The sequence below is a fragment of the Danio rerio genome, chromosome 18, assembly GCF_052040795.2.
Source record: "Danio rerio strain M-AB ecotype USA chromosome 18, GRCz13ab, whole genome shotgun sequence".
NCBI classification, from domain to species: domain Eukaryota; kingdom Metazoa; phylum Chordata; class Actinopteri; order Cypriniformes; family Danionidae; genus Danio; species Danio rerio.
The window spans coordinates 29,859,573-29,882,223 of record NC_141038.1 but is presented as its reverse complement, the minus strand read 5'-3'; the positions used below and the strand labels follow the sequence as shown (position 1 = coordinate 29,882,223).

At 38.5% G+C, this 22,651-nt stretch overlaps 1 long non-coding RNA gene across 1 annotated transcript; it reads right to left on the bottom strand.

Moving 5' to 3' along the window:
• Positions 1 to 11,254: 11,254 nt before the first annotated feature.
• On the bottom strand, positions 11,255 to 19,703 carry LOC147839764 (uncharacterized). Its single transcript, XR_015515070.1, has 2 exons — positions 17,278 to 19,703; positions 11,255 to 15,643 (listed from the first exon to the last, which is right to left on the bottom strand). It is a non-coding gene; the product is annotated as an uncharacterized LOC147839764 (long non-coding RNA).
• Positions 19,704 to 22,651: the final 2,948 nt, after the last annotated feature.

Here is a 22,651-nt window from a genome sequence, read left to right as displayed (position 1 = left end):
TTTCGAACCATGAAGGCCAACGCACCTATTAACAAATGATAAAGTTTCACACTGTTATGATTATACTTTGCAACAACTTCACAAATATCATGTAATCCAATTGTTGATCAACTATAGTCCCAACTCAGCATTGCATATTCTGAGATGTGACAATTGTTTGCGTACACGCACATTGCAATATCAATGCTGAAACAATATATTCTTTCTGCAGCCCCAGAATGAACTCATGATTTTTTAGCAGAAACCTTTTCAAATAAAATTAAACAATAATAATAATAATAATAATAATAATAATAATAATGTTGGAATATTAAAAAAAGTCATTAAAAATAATATAACAAAAATGAAAATGAACAAATAAATAAAAAACTTATATGAAGATCAAGCACAAAGCCAACCAGAACTTACTTACTTCCATTGCTGTTTACATGTATCACATTTAGAAAATGTTAATATTTTTGGTAATTCATCTTGTATTACTGTAATAATTTGTTTCATTATAACCTTGCTACCTCTTTCAACAGCTTCCTTGAAGGCAAATGTTTATTAAATTTGCACTTAAGAGGGCCCTGTATCCCCTGCCAATATTTTAAAGTTAGATCGACTAGATTTGACAAGTGCATATGACAGCTACAAGTTTGGAGGCATTACAGAGAGAGAGGAGAGACAGACCTGCAGAATGAGAAAAGGGATGTTTTAGCTATGAACTGAGTCCCCAGTGTGGTATTTTGATCAGTCTCTGCCTCATCTGCCCTCCATCTCATCTCGCTCCTCATCTTAGCGCTGTATTTGCTCAGCCTGATGAGGAATGAAGCTTTTGAGAGCCTCGAGCCTATGAGCCACAGGAAAGACAGGCAGCTGATTTCAGATTTTGAAGAAAAAAAAAAAAAATGGTTTGCAAGCAATAGAATCAAGAGAAGGCTATATTAAGATGTTTTGAATATTTAAATTTTGTTGCACCACGCAGGACCAAACTTCTGAAAATATATTTAAAATTAATTATTTTCTCTGAGTCGTACGGTATGGTATGGTACAGTTCAGTACGCTTTTATGGTCATTTCCACGGTCAAAAGGTACAAAAAAGCGAACCATACAAAACCACCTTTTGGGTACCCTTTCTAGAGAGCTCGCGTGCACTCGCTGCACTTCTGTATTTGAAATGTCACTTGAGCTTATGATAATAACGTGCGTGTGAAGGAAAGCGACAGAAACTAGGCGTGAGGAGGAACAAGTCTATCAAATGCCTGCAAGTTCCATCATCATGGACACAGAGCAACATTCAATATTCCTTTTATGTCACGAAGTACAGCGAAAAGCAGCCTATACAGTCACATCTGCTATACATTTTATGGAGGAGTGTAAATACTGCAGTTAAATGTGTTCAGATGAAGAAAAATCGACGAGAAATCACTTGATCAAGTTAAAATGACAGTTAATATGCATGTATTTTTACACATTTATTCACACGTTTGCATTACTGAGAGCAGGAAAGAAACAGGCTGCACTGGTAAGCAGTTTCTTCATAATATATCGTTTAATTAAAATAATGATCAACAAATTATAGTCTGTCTCGACAGCCTTTTCATGTGAAGGAATTATCTGCACACAATCTGAATTCTCAATTAGAATAATACAAAAAAACTATAAAATACTATTCATGAAAATACTTAAATCACAGACAAATCCAAACGCCCAACACAAGCGAGCTGCGCTCCAGACCAGATCAGCTCGATGACGTATATTGTCCCCGATGCCGCCTGTAGTCTCATTTAGCAACTATAACTATAATCGATTGAAAAGTTGAAGAGTGTGCTGTAACTGATGTGTTTTATGTCGTAGAACAAAACGTGAAAGTATATTGAGTTGGTGTTTGCCACGGACCTTATTTAAGCGATTTTACTGAAACCCCATTCAAAAAACCCATTGACTTTGGGACGAGGGAACCGGAAGTGCTAAACTGCTAACCCGCTTCCGGGTTTTTGCATACAAATTGACGTCATAGTTCCTCCACTCTATTAGACAGTTTGACTTATTTACACTGGGCTTTTGTCACAAGACCATGATGATGTGTTTATGGTCATAAACATCGTAATTTCTTGAAGATTTATATATTTTTAAAGACTTTTATTTATAAAGTTATGGTTTGTATTATATCATCTTTGCATTATACTATACAACACACTAATTACTGCTTATGCAAGGTGTTTCTTTTTTTAATATTTTATTTAAAGTTTTTCACATTTTAAAGAACAAACCCCAAATCCCTCCCATGCCAGCAAATAATAATAAAGAAACATATTTAAAATGAAGATACATATGCACATGTACATCCACAACTGTACAGATACCTAATCATATTCCTCCATGAGAAATCTATACCTGCACATATCTACAAGTCCTGTCAAATATCTGCATATGTACATGACATATAGAGCATATATACATACAAGTACAAATCAATACAGATAACAAGAGGAGAGAAAAGACAAAATTATAAAATAAGAAAAAGAGATAAATTAAAAAAAAATTATAAATAAATAATAATAAAGTTGGATAATTGAAAACCTATACATACCTAGTTATTCAGAATTAGTATTTTGTTCACATTGCTATGATTTAGAATCTTCCATATCAATCAGTTTTCATTGGTCAGTCTAATTGTAGACATTCAAAAAAGGGCTTCCAAATTTTTTAAAATTTCTTTGGTTTGCCTGCAATCTCATATCTAATCTTTTCCATGTGTAGGACATTACAAAACTCTGTGAGCCATGTCTCAAATTTAGGTGTACACTCTTTGTTCCACGACAATAATGTTACCTTTTTTGCCATTGTCATTCCATATTGAACTGTCTGGATTTGATCCAAGCTACAGTTTTCAAAGGGAGGAGCCCAGCCTAATATTGCAATAAGAGGGTCAGGAGGAAAATCAATCCTTAGTACTTCAGAGTAAAAAGAGAACACCTCTGTCCAAAATTTTGATATTTCTGGGCAGAACCAAAATATGTGTGTCAGTGTACCTTCATTGGACTTGCACCTAATACAAAGAGACGATACAGAGGGGTATATTGAGTGTTATTTAGTGCGGGAATAGTGTAGTCTATAGACTAATGCAAGGTGTTCCTAATGCAGTATCTATGGACAAGAAAGAAAATTTGACATTTTTCTCTTTTCTGGCTGCCGTGATCAGTCTTTTTTTTTTTTTTGAAAGGCATGAAAAAAGTGATTTTTATTTTATTATTTGAGCAAATAAGAAAACAAAGGGGCCTATCATACTCGGTGCAATAGGGCACAAGATGTGTTTGGTGTGATTTGGTCCTATTTTCAGACCAGCGCAACTCTAATTATCACGTTTTACGCCATGTTATTTAAATAGCAAATCCATCTGCGCCACTTTGTGGACTCATGGGTGTTTCGGTCTAAAAAGGAAGTGTGTTAAGGTGAATTGTTGACGTGTTTCTATTTTAAGGAACTGAAACAGATCACGCTATTGACCAACAGAAAGGAGGCTCACTCTTTATTTTTGCCCTGCAGATGGTCTGTTTAACTGTTTTCTCGCTAGTGAAGCATTCAGTTTTTCCACTTAAAAAGTCAACCATGTAAATAGTAAATGCACCATGGTGCAACGCAACTGACTCTTTAAGGGAATGAGAGAGAAGACTTAAAACATTATGCTCGAAAAACAAAGCATAATTTTTTATCCTTCAAATGGCAAAAGTAGATTTGGACACGTCCTTAATGCTTTTGTTCCCTGAGCTTTAGACTTTGCTCCTAGATCGTTAAAATACAGCCTAAAGAGATTTGCTGCTGTGAAACCCAGAAATGTGAAAGGATCCATTAGACAGGAAGGCCCAATCTCAATTCTACCCCTTATCCCTTCCCCTTACCCAATTCTCTTTAGCTTGGAGGTGTATAAGGGCAAGGGGTATACACCCCTTTAAACTAAGATTTTTTAGGACCACACTCAAAACCAAGGGGTAAAGAAAAATTCCCAGGATACACTAGCCAGAGCTGCACCCGGAAGTTAGGAGATCCACAAATTAGTATTTTTTGTCATTATTACGAGTTTTTACAACAAGAAAATGTTTTAATATATTCATAACCCCTTTTGTGTATTAACGTCATGCTTAAAAAAAAAAAAAAAAAAAGCTAAATTTTGTGATCTATAATCCCTAATAATAACTCCTGTACAGCAGTTCCACAACATTCTGACACTTGATGACACTCAAATACCCTGTCAGAAAAGTCTAGTGGCTGGGAATGACCTTTTTAAAGTGTCTGCTATAATGTTATTGTTTTTGTGTATATACATGATAAATATGGCCACTGTGTAAATGCACAGTATATTTATGGTCTTATTGTCACATTAGATCATTATGATAACATAATATGTGCCTTAAATGATTTCATGAAGATGAATACCAAAAACATAACACAACTGGAATAACTACAGCAGTCATGATTGTCTGATCTCTTATAAAGCATGAGATCGCGATAACAGGATGACGTGTGCAGGTGCTGTAGTGCTGTTCCAATTCTAAGGGGTAAATTTTGAAGTCCTTACCCTTAACATTCGGTTTTAAGGGCCAAGGGGAAAGGGAAGGGGTAGGGGTACAAAAATATAATTGGTATTGGGCCTAAGACGTCTTTCATATGTAACTTAACAATCAAATTAATTTGTATTATTATTTTTGTTGTTGTCGTTGTTGTTTATGCATGATTGCTCTTGGTATGATTTCCCTTCATTAACATGCTCTTCTGTTATTCTACATATGTGTACATTCATAACCATTCGGTTCCAAAACAAGAATATAATTTATAAAGTCTTCTAATTATGAAAAAAAAAAAACATACATGTATCTCCAAAACCTTACTCTTTTCAAGGGTGAGAGTTTACACCCTTTTTTATGTTTGATGTAATTGATCTCAAGTCAGCATTTGTAAGATGTCTTATTTTAGGTCTGCAAGAATGGTGTTAATTAATGCTAACAGCCCAGTCTGACATATGGTTTTGAAAAGGTCAGTTACTAATAAAAAATACCCACTTTTTGAAAAAAACTTAAGATTATTCATGAGGTATGTGTCATTTGCAGTTCTTCATGGGAGCAGGTTTTTTTCTGGCATGATTTGCTTGACACTTTTATTAGTGCAGTTTGTGTAATGTAATGACTCAAGACCTTGTAGCTCACGTCAGTTTCCATATAGGAAACCCCCACCAACAACCATAAAAGTTCTATAATGTGTTGAAAATGTAAAAAACAAAGACACTAAATGAAGCAAAACAGTGCAGGTAACAATCAGTTTTATTTGTGATGAAAATGAATTTGAATCGTTGATAACTAAACACTGTCAAATCATGTTATTTCATCTTCAAAAGGGTTCATTACAATTATTTCATCAAAGGAGCTTCATCTTCTTAAGGCTGAGATTATACTGAACTGCAAAAGACAATTAACACAGACAGATGAATAATTTGCACATTTTTAAAGTAATTAGTCAAATAAATGTGTGTTTTATTAATTTATTTTTACTTCAGTGCATTCCAAAACATATATTTTTAGTCCACTACAAATTGTCTTGTTATTTATTGTTTGAACTGGGGACATTGTCACCTTCTCTGAGACTAGGAGCATTTATCTTTGTAAAAGATACATCTCTTTGCACTAGCATACACATTATTTCTCCAAAAAAGTACAGGTCATCCTGGCTGAGTTTGTTTCTCTCATCCTTCAACAGCTACACTTGTATTAAACTAAACTGAATTCTAAAAGTGACTTAAATAATTAACTTGAACTGCTTAATTTAATTGAAATAACTTTAAAGATCCCAACAAATAAAAACTAACAATAGGATTTTTTTTTAGCTCACATTAGTTTTGTGGTAAAAAATTTGCATAATGTGCATATCAATAAGAAAAAAATGTCCTTTTAATCTTTTATTGAAATCTGAAAATGCACTTCCTGTTTTTTATTTTATTTTTTCAGTTAAAATGTCAGATAATGTATATCTTACAAACCCTTTTCGCAATCTTTTGAACGAAATCCCTTCTTTACTATATCCATTCAACTCGCAGTCAAAAAACAAGCCACACCCACTGTTTTGTCTTTTAATATTCCATTTCTCTAGGAACAATACAAAAATAAATAAATAAATAAAGTAAGGGTCACCGCTTCCAGTTCATGGGGAGTGTAAATGTAACTTGAACTACACCAGTAATTTACTACAACTCTCCTGCCTGGTTGATATGCTTGCATGCTTAACCTCCAGGGGTCTAAGGGTGTTTTGGAGCCCTGGAGAAGTTTTTACATGCACTGGCATTTGTGTTATTTATAGTATCTTAAAAACATATTAATGGCTAAAGTGTAATAACATTGCAAACAGCACAAGCTGGTCTTCAATAAGCAGCATGTATGTATGTGTTTGTGTTTTTGAGAAAGAAACGTTTATGTGTGGTTAGTGAAAAACTACAATTTTGAAGTCACTAAAACAAGGCCGTGAAACACATAGAGAACATTTGTTCACAGGACTTTTGAGAACTGGATCTTGTAGCCTAGTGTTTTTGCTTCAAGATGATGTGGAAACCCTCTTGTTTACTTGCTCACAGAAAATAATTTATTGAATTAAAGTTGTTTCTAAGTCACTTTCTGAGTGAAAATGGTCTATGCGAGAAGGTGTGAACTGTCATTACTATCAGACAGGTGTGTGACTAAGAGGGAAGAATCTGAGGAAAAAAAAAAGTTTATAGATAGTTTATTTAAAATATATTTAACTATCACACAAAATATCTCGAAATACACACACTGTCAGCACACTGTATAAAACTCTGTAAACTATGTAATCTTACATATAATATAATATAATATAATATAATATAATATAATATAATATAATATAATATAATATAATATAATATAATAATATTTCCTTAAATTTATATAGCGCTTTTCTGAGCACTTAAAGTGCTTTCCACATAGGGGGAATCTCCTCATCCACCACCAGTTTGCAGCTTCCACCTGGATGACGTGATGGCAGCCATATTGCGCCAGACCGTACACGACACACCATCTGATTGGTGGAGAGGAGACAGGGTGATGAAGACAATTATGTTAGGGGGAGGATTAGGAGGCCATGATGGACAGAAGCCAGTGGGCAAATTTAACCAGGATGCTGGGGTAAAACACACTCTTTTTCTAAGGACATCCTGAGATTTTTAACGACCACAGAGAGTCGGGACCTCGGATTAACGTCTCATCTTAAAGACGCCACTCACTGAGCATTATAGAGTCCCCATCACTATACTGGGGCTTCAGGACAAACACAGAATGCAGGTTGGGCGCCCCCTGCTGGCCTCACTAACACCACTTCCGACAGTAACCTAGCTTTTTTTTTCGAGGGATCAAAATGGCCTATTTTTGTAACCAGGGGAGTGACACTGACAACAGAGGTGCGGATCCACATGCAGGTTTATTATCGAGGTCAGACTAGCAATGATCAACAAAGGAGCAAACAGATGTATACAGGCAATCCAGAATCGTGGTTAGATTGCTGGTGATCGAGACAGCTGTAGGCTATTTATGTTTATTTCATATAACAGAACATTTCATTATATAGGCCTATGTTTTTCATTATAGGCTATATGCGCAATAGGATACACTTTGTACAGCAATAAAACTATAAGGACATATTTCATATAAATCATGTGAGTAAAAATAAAAGACTTAATCAACGGGAATTCTATCCTCCACTGGGTCTAGACATTTTTTTTTTATTTTATTTCTTTTTAATTGTATGCAATCATCATCAGAGCCATGCTCTTTCTCTGAGTGAAGTTTATTCATAAACAAATTTCGAGAGGATCACGTGCTTATGATTGTTCACAGCTGTTCCAACTTTAGCTAATGACTGATTATCCTATCAGACGATCCTTAACTCACTATAAATAACCAGACTTTTCTCATCTCAATATCTTCGTCTTGAAGAAACGAACCCTGCAAACTAGCAGCATACCAACTTCACTAAAATGGAAAACAACAACAACAACGGCAATAATCCTATCGACAATCCAGCCAATAACTACAACCCCTCAGATGAAATCGCTATCTCTGGATCACCAACAGCGGCAGCTCAACAAACCCCAGCTCCTCATGGGCCTCAAGCCGTGCCCGCGGCTCAGACAAGAGGCCGCCGCCTGACTCGCTCAACAGTTAGAAGACGCCTCCAAGGATCACCAACTCCATCTACAGCTAGAATCCAAAACATCTCACCCACCTCTTCATACGTCTCAGCCTCTTCATCCGTCCGACCAGCCAAAACAATCACCGTTACCGAACTCCGAAAGCTACTGTCCGATCTTGGCATCCACGCTCCACGTCATCTGAACAAACCGGAACTCCTCAAACTTTACTCCAACGCCACCTCGGACTCGCATCACTCTCTCACTCCACCAGCAAGTCAAACCACCCAGAAAACCAGCTCCCGTTTCACTCCGTATCCTCACGCCTCTCAACCTGGAAAGAAGAAAAACAAACAGAAACACACAGCAAGCCACACGCCTCCAAGACAACACCCCCAGGACACGTCTCCACAAGCCACGCCTCTCACCGTCTATCACCAGGAAAACCAGCCAGAACATTAACTTTTCCCTTCCTTTCTACCCTGCTATTTCTTGGCTTTCAGCTCTGTTTTCTAACTCTCTGCCTAGCCCTCATATCCCTTCTACCTCTGTATCCCATTTCCCCCCTAATATTCCTACTACTCCAGCTCCTCCTCAAACCCTATCCTTTTCCCTCCCTCCTCAACCCTCAGCTTCTCGCTCTATGCCTCAAAACCAACCCCCCTCCTTTCAAGTCCCACCCTCTTCTTTGCCTCCGTCACTCCCCCCCGCACACTCTAGCACCATTCCCATTCATAATTCCACCTTTCCTACACAAGCTTCCGCACCACGCCCCCCATTCACTCTTTCCACAGCCACGCTCCTTCACATGCCTTCTAACGCTCTAGCAATGGAATCTCCGCCCATCTCTACTTCAGCAAGAAACCAGATTCTCTCAGAAGTTCTGGCGATTGGCTCCAGAGGCGGATCCCCATCCAACACCATTCCCTCACTATTCAGAAAGGATATTGCAATAAATCCCGCTTAATCACCTGCATGCAACCTCCATATCCCTTATTCTCCAGGCGATAGCGTCTAGAACCATCCAGTCTTATCTTACTGCATGGAGTTCATTTAAGCACTTCCATTCACTTTACAAATGATCTTTTCCAGATTTGTCCCTTATCTCCATCACCTCATTTATCTCCTACCTACACATAGCAAAAAACATTCAAGCCAGCTCAATTCGAAGCTACCTCAGCGGGATCCAGGTTTTTCACAAACTGATCCATGGCTCCCCCTCAGACACTATCACTAATTCCCAAACCACCCTCCTTATTAAAGGTATCCAGAAAAACCACCCCTCCCCCTCGACCCCAGACAGCCCATTACCCTCCACATACTGTCCAAATGCATACAAACACTACGCAAATGATACCTTTCCACACACACAGCCCGCACACTCGATGCCATGTTCACCCTGGCTTTCTTCGGCTTCCTAAGATGTTCCGAATTAACAATAACATCTAACTTTGACCCCTCCATTCACCCCACTGTGTCCGATCTGACTTTGCAGAATAAAGAAACTCTTTCCTTTTTTATTAAGCAAAGTAAAACAGACCAGACCCAGAGGGGGCACTACATTTAAATTTTTGACATCCCCTCGCCCACTCTCCCTTTCCAAACACTCTTAGCTTTTTTACACTTTAGAAAAGCACAAGAACCCAACCCTCTCGCCCCCCTGTTTACTGATGACGCTAACCGTCCAGTAACACGTTTTTGGTTCCAAAAACACCTAAAAGAAATACTCCGCCTCTCAGGCTTCCCGCCGGAACCTTTCTTCAGCCACTCATTCAGAATAGTGGCAGCCACCACAGCAGCTCACCATGGGCTCTCCCAACAACAGATCCAGACCCTCGGACGATGGTCATCAGATGCCTTCAAATCATACATCTGCCTCAGCCACTACCATCTCAAGAAAGCCCAGCTGATCCTCTCCAGCCGACACCCAACCACCGGAGTTCAAGGGCACGAGCACGACTCTGCCATTTCCTCCTATTTTACCTCTAAGTAGCCTCTTAGCTACATTTCTTACTATCTTCTCTCAAGCGCGAGCTATACTCTGCTTCCCCCTCATTCCCTGCCCTCCACCGCTCCAACTCTCTGGGGTTACTCTTAACCTCTACCCCCGCAGGGGTCCTGCCAAGCCCATCCCCAGCCCAACCCTTAGCAGCCACCCGCTACCAAGAGCCCTCACAGCCCCCTCCTTCCTCTCATCTCTTGCTAGACCCTGCCCCCCCCACGGCTCTGATCCCCGCAGGGATCACCCCGAGCTTCGACCCCCGCAGGGGTCTCACTGCCCCCCCCAGCCACTAGTCCCCCCCCCCTTTACCCTTTTTTTCCGGCTTCAAGATCATCAGCCCCTCTTTCTATCTCACTTTCGGCATTTTATAGCCACTTCTTTTCTACTTTCAGCGTTGAGTAATTCCGCTCTCCGTCCCCCCTTTTTCTGATCCCCTTTTCCGTCTCCCATCTCTCCCCCTCCCCCCCGCTTATCTTTTCAGCGTGAGTTACTCCGCTTCCTTTCTCTTTAGCGACCAGTTCAGTCGCAATACTATCTTTCTTCTAGCGTTGAGTTCCTCGGCTACTCTCTCTTTTCCTTAGGCCATAATTCCCCAGCTCTAACTCCCGCGGGAGTGACTAAAACGAGCTTCGATTCCCGCAGGAATCACGGCCACCTCTCGCTAGAGTCTTCACCAGCCCCCCCCCTTCTCCCAGACTCCAGCAAGAGTATCGCCCCCGCAGCTCTAACTCCCGCAGGAGTTGCCCTGAGCTTCCACTCCCGCAGGGGTCAATCACTTCCCCTCCCCGGCCACTAAAGGAAAAAAAAAATAATAAAATCTCTCCTAACTTTTCTTCTTTCTGACGTTGAGTTCCTCCGTCCCTCTTTCTATCTCCCTTCCTGCATCTATGCGCCCCTTCTTTTCTTTATTAAAGCGCAGAGCGCTTCTGCTACCCCCCCAAACCTTTACTCCCACTTCTCCCCCCTCTCCCCCTCCTTTCACAACGTTGAGTTCCTCCGCTAATTTTCTTCCTTCAGCATAAGTTTAATGCTATCTTTCTTTCTTCTAGTGTTGAGTCATCCACTATTCTTTTCTTCTTTCCGCATAGGCCATCACTCCCTTAGTTCAGACTCCCACGGAGTCCCCCTAGCTTCTACTCCACAGGAGTTCCTACCCCCTCCCCTCTAACTCACACCCCTTTTCCGCCGGTGTCAACACTACCCAAAAACCCTTCCTGACTCCCATGGAATCCCCGCCCACCCCGGCTCTGGCTCCCGCAGGAGCCCCCCAGAGTCTCGACTCCCGCAGGAGTCACTCCCAGCCCCGCCCACGCCACTGCCTAGACTCCCCGGAGTCGCTTTCTAAACTCTGCTCTAGCAGACCATCTCTCCTCTATCTCCTTCCACAAAGTTATATCCAGCAGCCAGATATAGCATTGTCTTATGCCTCTTGGGGGTTTTCTTCGATACGCGGCTGCTGTCCCGTGCGTAAAAGGCTTCTTTTGGGAGTCATCGAGATCTACCTGAGCTCAAACTCTCCTCTCGCCTTGCAACGGGAGGGAGCCCAGGGCTGTCTCCCGGGACAGCACGCCAAACTAGCTTTACTATCAATCATCAGCTAAGTGTGAACTCTTGAAGTGAAGTTTATTCATAAACAAATTTCGAGAGGATCACGTGCTTATGATTGTTCACAGCTGTTCCAACTTTAGCTAATGACTGATTATCCTATCAGACGATCCTTAACTCACTATAAATAACCAGACTTTTCTCATCTCAATATCTTCGTCTCGAAGAAACCCCCCCCCCCCCCCCCCCAACCCTATTTTCCCTCCTTTCAAACGGGCGTCACGGTGGCCAGTGATTAGCGATGTTGCCTCACAGCAAGATTGCCCCTGGTTTAATTCATTTCCAAACCAGACGCCATTTCTGTGCGGAGTTTGCTCGTTCTCCCCGTGGTCGCGTGGGTTTTCTCCTGGTCCTCCGGTTTCCTCTCACAGTTCAAAAACAAGCCCTCTAAACAATTAATCAAAATACATTAGCAAACCTCTGAGTACACCTTTCAGTTTACATATCTGACACTTAGCTACAACAAGCAAGAAGGGGAGTCATCGAGATTTACCTGAGCTCAAACTGCTCTCTCGCCTTGCAACGGGAGGGATTCCAGGGCTCTCTCCTGGGACAGCACGCCAAACTAGCTTTACTATCAATCATCAGCTAAGTGTGAATTCTTGAAGGAGAAAGTAAATTCTTTGTCGCTGTTCAGTACTATCCGAAGTGCTTCACTCATGTAGCATGCCATCATTCAGTGAGCAGATAAATTAGGTTTCTATGATAAAGCTTGTCATTTTATGCCATGTCTCGGGCGTGTACATTATTACCTGGCTTACCTCAGTTAATTTCCATATGAACAGCGCGCTCACTGACAACAGTCTACATGTTGCACCCGTCTTATGCAGACGATTGTAATAACAAAGCTTTGTGGTAGCATTAACACTAATGAGTTCAAACTGAGAAACTAGACATAGTGTTGGTTTCATACTGATTACTTTATCAAACAATATATGTTTTTTAAAAATGCACTCACACATTTAAAAGTAGACACTTTAAGCTTTCTATAGATACATATTTCATGACTGTGTGTTTTGTTTTCGCTAAGATTTATGGCATTTAACTGTCGTGTTTCTAAAAACAGTTTGCAGAGAATGAAAAGGAAAAGTGCCTACTGTTTCCTTTTTTTGCAAAAGCACATGTTTGCTGTCATTGTGAGTGTACACAACAAAAAATAGAAACCTAACAGATTTGATTTATGTATTGTTTTTTCTGTACAATCTAAACTAAAAGTGTATTTTAAGTTATTTTCGGCGTTATCAGGAGAAGATGCCTCAAAAGATGCCTCAAATTGCGTATACGCGGTCTTCGATCCCTGGGGGTAACAATGAAAAATGTGCCCATTCTGAAGGGTAACGATGTTGAGGAGGGCACCTGCTACACAAATGTAGGGGACATTGGAACAATATGTAATATGTACAAGGGGCTTACCATTTTCAGAAGAAGCACTACATATGATAAAGATGGTGAGTTGTTAGGGAGGACACAGGTGACCACTTGAGAAAAGGAAACTTCACTGTGGCTGACTGACACATATGGAATCACCAGGCGGGGATCATGCGAAGCTACCTGATCTTCAAAATGTGAATTGACCAAGCAGACATACCAGACAACTTAATGGGCTTATAGGATATCAAGGAGGGACCATCGTGAAAAGGGTTGGGATATGGAGGCGCATCATGCAAGACCTGCTCCTTGTTTTCCCTGACCTTGCACAAGGTCTGTGGAAACAGGCTTACTGGGCAAAATGCACATTGCATATTGCAAGTCCTCGGGACAACTGAGAGCCAGCGCATCCCTGGAGAAGGGGCCTCAGGCAGTGATAAAACAACAATGTCAATGGGTGGTTTTGAGAGAAGCCAACAGGATGACCTGGGTTTCTCTGAATCGTTCCCATATGAGCTGGACTGCACCAGGGTGGAGTCTCAGTTCTCCTGGAAATATAAGCTGCCATGAGAGCACCAGGTTCCTGTGCATAATCAACTAATCCTGATATCGTGCTAAAATAAACCAATCACCAAAATAGCCGAGAATGCAAAGAGTGCCAACGAATAGGTCCACCTGGCATATGGGTGCACTAGGAAAGTGAGCTTTTTAGGTTTAGTGTGTATCCACCAGGATAAGCCAGCGATTGCACTTAGTACTGGCTTGCGGCTTGGTATCATTATGCAGCTTGGCCCGCCGTGATGTTGTGGGCTCCGGCTTTGAGAAATGCAGATAACCACACCTTGAATGGGGGTCTTGGCTTACCCCTTCATGTGGCTGCGCCCAGTACCTGGGCAATATTGAGGGAGGTGAGGGCAGAAGTGCACACAGATCAGGCTGAAAAAAGCACCCTCAATGCCCCGTGAACCCACTGTACAGACAGCGGACTTGAATCTGAGTGGAGTTCAGTATTGGCAATTGTTAAGTCAGAAGAACAATAGAAAAGTGTTCAATCTACATCAAAATTAACAGCTTAAACATCGAGTTCTCACCTTGTGGTATGTGTGCCTCATTACACACGAGACACACTAGTGTTTAGTTTACATTTAATTGACAGAATTTGGCTGAGAACATGTTTTTTTTTAATAAATTTTAACAAAGAACAAAGTTCAATATAATAGGAGGTGTACTACAATTAAGTACTACATTTACAAAAAAGTTAGCTAATTTCTGAAAACAGCCAAGATTGTTGTGATTTCAGAATCAACAGTACTCAAAATGAAAATTGATTACAACGAGGAAATTCAACACAGCAGCATTCAATTTTCCTTGGCAAAGCACGTGACTTGATGTGTTATTAATAACAAGAACTGATAGCACAGAATGTATCAAGGTCTACGGGGTTTAACTTCTTAGTAAACACATCTAATTAAATTAACAACAGCTAAAGTGTAATTGGAATCAGAAAAGCTATTAGATCAAAAGAAGAAAGTAACTAAAGTGGGGCAATCAGATTGTTCTGCTGCTATTGTTCTATTGCAAGTAAATCCATTTAAGCCACTTAAGAAATTAGACAAGCTCTTGAGCCCTCTAATGTTGTTTTCCTGACACTGTTGACACTTGGATGCAGTTGGACATTCGTGATGAATTGGCATAGTGTTTGAGAAAAGTTGTCTTTGTATTAGCCTCCTACAAATGGATTTGAAAGTTTAAAAATGCATTTATTTAAAATTTTTCCTATGAAATTAAACTAAGTTTAAATGAAAACATAATAGAAAAAAGAATGAAAATAATACATAAAAAAGCTATTTACCTGAGCTTATGTGCTGTGACCTCTAATGTTGACAAATTATTTAATTTAATGTGGGACACAAAAATAATATCCTCTCTGGTTAATTCAAAAATGGCTGATTCAATTTCAAGATGGAGGATATTGGTTCTCGTTTTCTCTGCTACATATTGTGACTTGCTCTGTGCGTACGTGTGTACATGTACGAATGTGTGTGAGAGTGAATGAGAAAGGCACAACATCATGGGGTGGATTGAGGTTACAGTTACAATAACAATATCACTTCTCTTTTATATTCTGTCCTACACATAGTCATTTGGACTACATTTTTGGCCATAATTATGAGGTAAAAGGGATCTAAATGGTTGATTGGTTAATGCATTTATAGCACATAAAACGCTTCATGATAAGTGGTTTAGGTAAGAAAAAAAATTTCAAATAGGAAAGATGTTCAAGGATCAACAGATGTTAATCGCAAGACTGATGTGGCTCACGTGACAATCGTTAAAGGGCCATGAAACCCTCATTTTCAGCAGGGTGTTTTCACACCTATAGTTTGGAAAAAGTGAGGAAAGTGGGTGTGTCTCGCTCTGTTTGGGTGGGAGTGTCGGTGGTGGGAAAATGGGCAGGGTTTGAATAAAAATGGGAGTTGCCATTTGTGCATGCACTTCTTTTTTTTTTTTTTTTTTTTTTTTTATTAATGTTTTATTTATACATTATGAAACATTACAAAAATTTACAAAGACATAATCATGTAACAATATGCAAATATACTGAAGAGTATTTTGAGCAAATAGTAATAATAAAAATAAATAAACAGTAATAAATAAAAATATGATAATAAAAATAAATAGATAAATAAAATAAAAAACAACAACACTAGTGCAATCTTATATACATAAAAAACAAGTCTACAATGTGTTGACCAGAAGTAGTTTCCCATAAAAGCTGGGCATTAGGGGGTGGGGACTCAATCAGAAGGAGCAGGGTCAAGCTGAAGAGTTTGGACATATTTGCGAAGGGGTTCCCATAAATTAATAAAAATAGTGCTAGTTCGGTGAAGAGAGTACCTAATTTTTTCTAATTTCATAAAATAAAGAACATTTCTTATCCAACAAGAGTGAGAAGGAGGGTGTGGGCTCTTCCAGTTCAGAAGAATTAATCGCCTAGCCAGAAGAGTTAAGAAAGCTACAAAGTCTACAAAATGAGAGGGTAAAGTGTGGTCGGGCGGAAGAACCCCAAATAAACCAATAATTGGACATGGTGGGATATCAACAGTGGTAATAGCTGATAGCGAGATAAATATTTGTCTCCAAAAGGAAAGCAGGGAAGGACAGGACCAAAACATATGAAATAAAGTAGCTGTACCAGAATGACACCTGTCGCACTCAGGGTCTATAGACGGATTGATGCGAGCTAGCCTGCTTTTGGACCAATGAGCTCTATGCACTACCTTGCATTGTATAAGCCTGTGACGTGCACAGATTGAGGAGGAGTTAACCCTGTTCAAGACCGCTTTCCATGTCTCCTCTGTAATCTCAATTCCCATGTCTTGAGACCAGGTGGTCCGTAAGTTATCAGAAGAAAATTGAAGATTAACAATTATATTAAATAATTTAGAAATTGAACCTTTAGCACAGGGATCTATGCCCAGTATTGTGTCTAGATCTGAAGTTGGCGGTGCATTTGGAAAGTTAACAAATTTTTTGCGCACAAAATCTCGAGTTTGTAAGTATCTGAAAAAATTGGATTTAGGGACATTAAATTGAGAGGCCAACTGACCAAAAGAGGCAAAAACACCGTCAATGTAAAGATCACCAAAAGAAGCCAATCCAAGATCTCTCCATGAGGCATAAGCACTGTCCAAGATAGAAGGGTAAAACAGAGGATTGGAGTGTATTGGGGATAATAAAGAGATATTATGAAAACCAAAATGGCGCAAAAATTGGGTCCAAATTTTGAGACTGTTTTTTACAATTATATTATTTGAATATTTAATTGGGGTCATTGTATGTGGGAGGCATAAAAGAGCAGCCAAAGAGGACGACTTATTGCACGAGACAGACTCAATGTGCAGCCAAGAGGGGGGATTCGCTAATTTGCCTGAATGTAGCCAATATAGAGTAGAGCGTATATTTGCTGCCCAGTAATATATTTGGAAATTTGGAAGAGCTAGACCACCCAATTGTTTTGTTCTTTGAAGAATACTTTTACGAATCTTTGGGGTTTTTCTGTTCCAAAGAAAACTAGAAATAGAGCAATCAAGTGAAACAAAAAAAGATTTTGGAATAAAAATAGGAATACATTGAAATAAGTAAAGAAATCTAGGAAGTACATTCATCTTAATACAGTTAACCCTACCGATCAAAGATAAGGGGAGGAGAGACCATCGATTAAAATCCTGTGTAAGATTATTCACTAATGGGACAAAGTTGAGGTCAAATAAGTCCGAAAAGCTCTTTGTGACATTTATGCCCAAATATTTGAAACTTTGTAAGGAGGATTGTGCATGCACTTCTGACCGAGGAAAAAACAAAGCAGCATTTACAGCGGATCTTTCAATATTGTAGTGATATCAACGTACTGTAAACTAAGTAACTTAGAAATCATTTTGACTAAAGTTTGTCTTTAAACACTGAAAGAGTACTGCTGACCATACAAACTATAACTTTGCCATCTGAATGAACAAAGAAAGGGATACTGATTGCACAAACTTACCGAATCTGTAGACAGGATAATCAACACACACTGGAGCTGCGTCTTTTTTTTAAAGGAGACGAGCAGCAAATCCGGATCTCACCATTGATGAGAAATGCTCTCGAGTAATAAATGTTCTAAACAAACGCATTTCAGCTGCGCGTGAGTCCAGCAGCACTCTCATAGAGAGAAAATGAAACAAAATCTTCATATTATAAAGCAACACTGACGACCCGTATCGCCAAACAATTTTTATTCTTTTCCCACAACTTTTGTTGTCTCTCTCCCGTCTGAGCTCTGTTTCAGGTACAGCCTAAGAAAGCTAGCATGCATATTAATGAAGTTGCAGCACATACATAAGGGCGTGCGCTGATTGGTTTAAACCAATCCTTACTCATGAATGAATGCAACACACCCAGAGATGTAATACAGGGTGCCCCTGTACAGACGTCCAGTCTACACGCTAGAGTACACGCTAAGATCTCATGGTCGTGACGCAGCTTAAAAAAATAATTTCAAACCGGAAGTACGAATTTGCTCAAAATAATGCAAAAACAACCAATTTTCACTTTTTAGTGTAATATATGTGTCCTATTAGTGTTTATAGCAGTGTGGGACACATGTACGACTGTCAACAGCTCAAAAAATGTGTTTTGGTGTTTCGTGACCCTTTAACAGTCATGCCACCAGCCTAATGCCGTGGTTACACTGGAGTTTGATGCAAAATTCTGTCTTAGGTGCTACGTAAAGGGGCAGGAATAAAAAAAAAGATTATACATTTTTAAAAGTGACCAAATGGTCAACATTTTAAATTTCTGTACACTGAGATGTTTTGATCTAATGTGATGAGATTTCCCAGGTCAGAAGGGTCACCAAGCTTGATATTTACAACTTGAGTTTACCAAGCTTAAACTGCTAAACTTGTCATTCAAGCTTGTGTTTCCAGTCACTGGTATTTGTTTGCATATGAATAGAAGTCTATGGGGTAAAAAGTGCAGTGTGACTTCCACTCTCAGTGATGGCCACTCTTGTAAAAGTGAGATTGTTTCTCAATTCCAACAATGCAAGGAACAGGCTTGCATTCTTTTGGAGCCTAGTCTTACCAACGGACCTTGAAAGAACAAACTTAAAAACTCTTGATATAAATAAGTTAAATCTCTGAACTTTCCACCTCCTTTATTTAGCTGCATTGACTTCTGGGATTCTAGAGTGAGTACAGTACTCAAGTCTGCATTTGATGCATCCTTGATATCGAGAACACATCTGGGTTGTTTTATGCATCCTCATTTCTTACGGCCTTGAGTTTTGGAACTAACCCTTAGCGGCTAATGATGAAGTTACACTGAGATTATACGTTGTTCAAACTATATTTAAAATTAAATTAAAGTTTTTTGGGACAACTTATTTGTTTTTTTGTTCAATCAACTTAAATTTGTAAAAAACTAATAAGTTAACATAATTTCTTTATGTTGTCTCAACACAAAACAATTGTGTGGAACCCAGCATAAGCCCCTATATTATGAGTTTTTAAAAAATACCTTTCAGCGAAGGTAAGCGAATGAAAACATTCTGCTGAGGTTTAAATCTGAAAGTGCACCATTTTAAAACTATTGACTCTTAAACAAAATAGTCTACTCAGACTTGAATGAATGAATCAAGTTGGGTTGGAATATTTTAACTGAATGCATCAACGTCGATACGCTACATCACCAAATATAAAGTGCTGGTTCTGGTGAAACTTGAACACGTCTTTCCCTTTAGACACTAGCGGTGCACAGGGAATGACAGGACTGATCATGACACAAAGATGATGATCACTTACAGATAGAGATTCGGTTGTGGGGAATAAACGGTTAAAGTTAATTTTCACAACAATACCACAGTATAGCCAACCTAGTGCTGTGTTTGTTCCTGTCATTTTTCTGATGATTGATACAATAACCTATGCTGGAACGCAGGACTCGTCAGCTGTTTACTATTAAAGAAAGGAGCAGCAGAGACTATTATGTATAGGACTTATTAAGACTTTGACAAATGACTTTGTCAGTAACTGTTACAGTTCATATGTACCAGCTTCTTCTTCCTCCAGATCATGTAAGTATGATTAAAATGTTTGCCTTGTTTTCTGTAATTTGCAAAATATTTAATTGTGTTTTGTAATTTGTAATCGCTCCGTGCGGCTTGTAATCACATATCTTTTAAATATAAGTGCTTTCACTGTATTTCCTAGGTGAATCTTTATGGGTCTATTCACGCATTGCATCAAAAACCACATTGAAAACGCATACGTCTTCCTTTACCAATTTAAATGCATTTCTGAACTTGCGATCCTCTGCCATTTGTCTTTGCTACAGCCACCATCAGCTGTTCATACTCATGCACAGCATGGTCAATTTTCTAAATCGTTTTACTTTTACCACTGTGTGCATTAATACTAAATTTCTGTCGTTGTTATTACACTGTAGTCGGCGTTTCTCTCTGTCCCGCGCTGAACACAATTGACCAATCACAATAGACTGGGTCATTGAGCCAATCAGTGCAGATTAGCCTCACGCAAAGAAGGGGCTTGGGAACTAATGAATCGCTGAACAAATCATGTGGGAGTCATTGGAATAATTAGTAAAAATAAATGCATATTATAAGACAATTAAAAAGTGTTTTTTGACCTTGCATGAATATCAGCCTGTTAGAGACTCCTAATACCAAAGTTTGACCTTTTATGATGCCTAATAGGGGCTCTTTAAGAACGCTTATTGAGAAAAAGCCTATGTTTCTATCTCATGCAACGTATGTATTGTAGCTATAATTATTATGTAGCCTACTAATATGCAATTAACCAATGTATAAATGAAGAGACAAGGCTGGTAAAACATAAATCCTGTTGAAGGTTTGTTTAGGACAAATTCAAAGACATAATGTCCTACCTAAAGATATAGCTGTTTGTGCAGACAATGACAAATCTTCCTGATATGATTGTACACGGAATTGCGTAGTTTGATTTTTTTATTTATTTATTTATTTATTTATTTATTTATTTATTTATATATTTTTCAATTGATTAGCAAACAAAATGGTGAGTTCCTTTTGATATAACTATGCTTGTGGCTCATATACTGCACTCTGATGCTTTAACAGAACTTTAGATTAACAAACACTTATTTTATGTCAACTAATGTAGTGATTAACCTGATTGTAAAGTGTTTATAATGTTCTTCACTAAATTAGCATTGAATGGGATAAAAGAGGGAGAATATATATATATATATATATATATATATATATATATATATATATATATATATATATATATATATATATATATTTTTTTTTTTTATTTTTTTTTTTATTGTATTTATTTTTTTTTTTATTTATTACTTCAAACTGTTCAAAATTCATTGTACTGGATATAAATTTGTGAAATTATTTTAAATTAAAAGCTGTTTTAAAAGCAGGTTTGATAAATAGTAATTAAAAAAACTGTACTTTTATTTTCATGATTGATCATTGTTGTCATGTCTAAGAACTGTACCTGTGTCCAGTATGTATGTATGTATATATTTATGTGTGTGTGTGTGTGTGTGTGTGTGTGTGTGTGTGTGTGTGTGTGTGTGATTTGTTCAGGGATAAAGGAAAATGACAAGCTGCTTATCTGAAAAGTGACTAACATTTAGGCCATGCTTGCTTTTAATGAATATTAATTTGAAATATAAAATGCTCCAGTTTTATGATAAAGTGTGAAAACCCTTGAAAAAAAAAAAGCTGTTGCACCTATTTTAGGCTTTTGGAGCAAATGGTGTGAGTTTGCAATAAAGGAGAGGGAGAACTCTCATTAAACAAACACGCAGAATTAAAGATTAAACTCAGTTGCGTGTATCTCTCCTCAAAGTGTTATTCCCCTGTTTCTCTATCGCTCTTTAATTACTGAGAAGAAGCGATTACAAACCTCCCCTTCCTCTCTGCTGCAGAACACCACAGGGCATCTACGGACATGCCTGATTTCCCAGCGTGCTTCACTTTCTTCTCCCACATCACCTCACCTCATGTACGGTCCAGTCTGATGAGATATACAGCAGTGAACCACAGCAACCTTATTCCTCAAAGTGCTGCATTAAGACCCATCAATCAAAGCCTTGGAGGAGGTCAGCGACCTCATTATTTGGTCCAAGGGGAATATAGAAATTATGTTTTAAATCAAATGATCAGGTCTCGTTCCTTAAGGCACCATTTTGAATATATATATATATATATATATATATATATATATATATATATATATATATATATATATATATATATATATATATATAGTTGAGGTCAGAATTATTAGTCCTCCTGAATCATTAGCCAGTTAAATAACACAGCTTTAGACATAATAGTTTTAATAACTAATTTATAAGTTATTTCTGTTAACTTGGTTTATTAGCTAATTAAGCAAGTTAGGGTTATTAGGCAAGTCATTGTATAATGATGGTTTGTTCTATAGACAATCAAAAATAAATATTGGTTAAAGAGCCCCTTATATGAATTTCAAAAAAGAAGAGGTTATATTTTGGTTTTGGGGGTCTCCAACAACAGGCTGATATGCATGTCAAAAGCTTATAATATGCTTTTATTTTTACCTATATAATTAGAATTATCCCAACGACTTCCACATCATTTGTTCCCGAACCCATTCTTTGCGTGGGGCTAATCTGATGTCAATGGTCCGATGACACAGTCTATAGTGATTGGTTGACTGAATTCAGCTTGAGACAGAGAGAAACGCCCAGCCTGGTTATGAAGTACATGAGTTTATGTGTGAACCCAGTGCAGAAATGCATTAAAGCAATGATGTTAAACACTAGCATTCTGCTCTACTCTTAAACCTGACCCCAAGTATTAACAATGACACACATTCAGTATTAATCCACACAGTGGCAAAACTTGAACTACTTACAAAATTGACGGTGTGCTTTAAAAAGTGCTACACTCACAAAGTTGG